This window comes from Squalius cephalus (genome assembly GCF_949319135.1).
Source record: "Squalius cephalus genome assembly, chromosome: 7".
NCBI classification, from domain to species: Eukaryota; Metazoa; Chordata; class Actinopteri; order Cypriniformes; family Leuciscidae; genus Squalius; species Squalius cephalus.
In genome coordinates, this window is record NC_137128.1 from 9105584 (window position 1) to 9110249 (window position 4666).

General features: G+C 35.8%; 1 long non-coding RNA gene across 1 annotated transcript; it reads left to right on the plus strand.

Moving 5' to 3' along the window:
• The first annotated feature begins 2952 nt into the window (after window positions 1–2952).
• Window positions 2953–4277, plus strand: LOC307162273. Its single transcript, XR_013821892.1, has 4 exons — window positions 2953–3033; window positions 3302–3390; window positions 4002–4062; window positions 4202–4277. It is a non-coding gene; the product is annotated as an uncharacterized lncRNA (long non-coding RNA).
• The last annotated feature ends 389 nt before the right edge of the window (window positions 4278–4666 follow it).

A 4666-nucleotide genomic window follows, 5' to 3' on the forward strand; every position in this document is an offset into this window, starting at 1 on the left:
AAATTTACAACGACACATACAAAGAAAGCATATAACTGAAAAAAATGACATGTGTGCCGATCGCCACCTTGCCAGCCAGTGTATTGATGCAAGAAATGGTATTTTTGCAGTTGCCAAAAATTTCTGTGGGCCACCTGTTCCTGTTCATGTTAAACAAAAGCTGAGAGGTCCAAGTGAATGCGAGATGGATGACTGCTCTTTGTTTTATGATGTAGCAGGTAGGAGTGGGCATCAAGCATTTAGATGTTCTCACTTAAGGTCACTTGACTTTTGTTCAACTCCCTCAAACACCTGTCATCTTGAGGAGGACACACTGAGTGAGCTTGTAAAGCAAAGATGGTTTACAGAAAACAAGAAAGAGATGTGTCTTGCTCGTCTAAAGGAGGCAACAGACCAAAGTGCTCCACTTGCTGTGGGTGTTAAAATTGGGCCACCCAAAAAGCATTATGTGTCTGTCTTGGAGAACAAACCATCATACTACAGTCGATTGGGAAGGGTGATGGTTATGTATGATGCCCAGAGAAACAGCTGGCATTGTCCCTGTGTTAATGCACGGATGTCTTGTCCACATAAGTATGTCGCAAAGTGGTTCCTTTTTCAAACTAATGGACAGCTTTTTAAATGTGTCAAATCAACTGGAACAGAAGAAGATAACTTGGATGGTCATCAAGAAGATGACAAGGAAAAGATGGAAAAGCCGCTTGGACTTGGGAAAGAACTTTTGCGGAGAATTTTAAAGTATATCATGGATAAAAAACAGTATCCAACAAATTTTCCTGAAAATCTTTGCAGAGGAGTGTTTGATCCTCCCCCACCAAAGCATATTGTGCCATCAGAAAAGTTCTGCACTGAATGTGGTTATAACTTGCCTCTAAGTGACCCCATCCTCATCACAGCAAAAGCTAAGATTGTGACACTGACATGTGTCTATGAAGGTAAGTGTTATAAAAAATAAAATATTACAGCATGGTTTTTGGGCACCGTGGATTGGACCAGAAACTCGGAAATCTGATGTGGTTTTAAACACAGAGTGGGAAAAAGTACACCGCCCAGCAAAAACAAAGGAGCAGGCAGAGCTAGACATCACTGAAGACAGACTTCTCGAGGAAGTCATGAAAATGAAGGTCAGGATTATTTGTAATATTTGTTGTCTGTGTGAATATGTATCATAGTTTTACTTTATTTTTTTTTTTTTTTATTTTTTTTTTTTTTAAACTTTACAGGTTGATGATGTCAAGAAACTGTGCAAAGCTTGTGGGGTGGATCCCTGTGGTTCAAAAACAGACCTTATCCTCAGGCTTCATAATGAAATTAGGAGTAGGAGTACTTATGATAAGATTTTTGAGAAAATCTGGGGTGCATCAGGTAAGGAACCATACTCTGATTATGGTTTTGTTTTTCAATTGAATTTAAAGAATTTATAATTTTGTATAATTGATGGTTTTAGGAGGCTGGTCTGCAGTTATGTGCCCATGTGGAGTGGTATACAGCCTGAAATTCAACATGAGAGCGGAAAGTCCAAGAGACTATGTTGATATTTTACTGTCCTCATTTATGATTTTGCCAGAGGTCTGGCAACACATGAGAATCTGAGGGACCCGTTGGTGTTGCCATTTGCTCCACATGAGGGAAGACTACTTAGCCCTACAGAAGAAAACATTTCTTTAGCCAAAGAGGGCAAGGTCAAGGTTAATCTTCCTTGGTTAACAGAGCCGCGAAATCCCCCCGATATCAATGGGCATCCTACAACAGGGAGTTCAGAGCATTATGTGCTATATGATAAACTGCATGAAACAAATGCGAAAGATCCTAAGGATTTTTTAAGAAGAACTGCTCTGGTGCCAGAACTGGCTGGGAAGGTTAATACCCAAGTAGTAGAACAATTCTTTGCTCAAATGGAGAAAAACAACTACTTTCTCAACATGATGGCACCCAGCTCTCAGATCTTTCTAATTCGTAATATAGTCCACCATCACAACACCCAGCTTAACAGATCAAGGCTGGAGAAAATACAGAAGTTAATGGGAACCAGACAAACCTTCATGAACAAGAATGGGCAACTTATTATAGGTAACATGTCTGTGTTTGTAACATACTTTTTTTGCATGAGCATGTGTACTATGATTATTATTATTTTCTTTTTTTTCTTTTAGGTCTATCTCAAGATATCTCAAACGCTGACAATATTAAGGTTCTGCAAAAAGATGAGGCTATTACTAAACTGCAGAATGTGAGTGCTAGCTCCAGGTGTTGGCAACATCCATTGAGTGCAGAACTACAGGAAAAGGTATCAAGTCAAGCCAGCTTCATAATATTGTACAAAATTTCAAAGCAGCTTTAATGAAAATCATACCGTTATGTCTCATAATTTTACACTGAGCAGTTTAACTGCTGAGACATACAATTATATACAGTATGTTAATTATATAAATTATCAACCAATTGAGATTTAACAATAATAATGAAAGGCCTATAGAAGATAGAATTGTAGTTAATATGAAGAATGTTGTTTTTATGCGTTTTCATTTTTAGGTTTCACGTGTACTGGATGAGGCCATGGATCCTAAGGAGCATATTGTATGCGTTTATGGTGAAACACTTACCCGTGAGGACTTCTTGACATTAGGACTACAGAATTATGTAGAGGCTTATTGGGTCCATAAGGGTATTGTAGTATTTACTACCAATGCACTACTTATCAACAGTATAATATGTAAATTACAAAACAAACAAAAACATTGTGTAAATACTGTAAAATCAACTTTGTGTTACAGAACATTGACATCTGGGTGACCAGCAGTTACATTTCAGTGACCTGGTTACCACCGGTCTCTGCAAACCCATTGGACCATTTTTCTGTATGTTTTTTTTTTTTTCTGTGTATATACTTTTTTGTGTCTTTAAAGATTTATAACACTTTGTGTGTGGATAAATTATTCTTTAAAGGTGGACATTTGCAACAAAGATGTCATTTTACTTCCATCTTGGAAACCAGGCCTTTTAACTTGGGAACAAGGCCATTGGATGATTGCTGTAAGTTAATATTTCAAATGAGATCATACTTATGCTTTTACTGCAAAGGGTTAATGAACTGTATCTGTTTTAGTCCCGGTATGCCATTTCTTGGGATTTCTCAAAAGTGGGGGTGCAGGCTAATTATAATTTAAAGTCATATTTTTATGTGAACAAAAGTAAAAAAAAAAAAAAAAAATGTAAACAATTTTTTCAATCCATTTAAAGTTGTCTTATTGAAAAGTTTGTTGCACAATAATAGGTAAAAGTGTTCTCGGACATTTTTCAGATGATGAAGCCAAAGCAAAGACAACTGTTCTTTCTTGACTCGCTCTGTGGCTCTGGTTTAAGTGATGCCAGATACATTCAATTATACAGGTCCTTCAAATGTTCACAACAGCAGTGTGGTAGTTCTGTTTTAAACCATACTGCTTGTTTGTTTTTGTTCCACTTATAACTAAAGGAATGAATTATTGTTACTATGTTTTACTAAGGTGAACATGAAACTGAATTCCAAATTATTGTACTTTTTTGATGCGAGTTAAACTTGTGTGTGTATATATCTATAACATCTATCTGAATGTAATATCTATTCTGCTAATATCCATTCTGTACATGTGCACTGATCAGTCTCGCACAGCAAGAAAAGTACAACTGGGTCCATTTGGATTTCATGTTGACGTCAAATTGTATGGTAGTTCAGTTTTAGACCATACTTTTATTTTATTTATTTTGTATCTTATTTAACTTACTGTTTGTTCATTCGTTCATTCATATTGTTCCAACCCAACTGTTCAAAATTAATTTCCATGCTTGCAAGTAAGCGTTGTTGCAAAATTCCTCTTAGTTCCATTAATCCAGCCAGGTAGCCGCACACACTGCCTTGCTAGCACTGGTATTTCCTTAAAGAACAATATTTTTGCTCATCTTTATTCATTGTTCATATACCTTTTTTTTTTTTTTTTTTTTTTTTTTTTTTTTATTGATAGAGAGCTTGTCCAAAAAATTGCACCAGGACTATGGTCGGAGACTGTCCTAAATGACATTACGGTGGGAATTTTTTTTTTTTTTTTTTTTATGTTCCACATGACTATCGAGCTTCTGCTGTAATGTATAAAGTTCTTAATTTACAAGTTGTTGTGTGTTTATCATATCAATTAATTTATGGTGTGTTTGATTTCATTACTAGGACAATGCAAGACAAAGGCTGTCAAATAACTGTGGAGTGTTTGTCTTGATGGCAAGTACAGAATATGTAAATGAGGAACATCGAGGTGTAATCAATTGCTGTTACCCATTTAACTTTTTTTGTGTTTCTTTGCATATTATAGTATGCACTGTATGTTGTTCTGGGACAGAAGTTTGACTTCACTGAAGTAAGTATTTATTTTTTGTAGCTATATGCATTTTAATATAATTGAAAATTATACTAATTCATTACTTTATGTACACAGCTAAACATGAAGAACATAAGAAAATGGTGGTGTGCCATCTTGCTTGAAAATTTCTCTTTGGAGTAAGTGTGAAAAAATTAGCTGTACTTTTAACATGTGGTGTTTTTAAGAAACCCTTAAAGAAGTGAAGAAATCTTGTTCACTCTGTAAACTGTTTTGGGAAGTCGGAACGGAATGATTTAGTGACTTGCTCATAACAC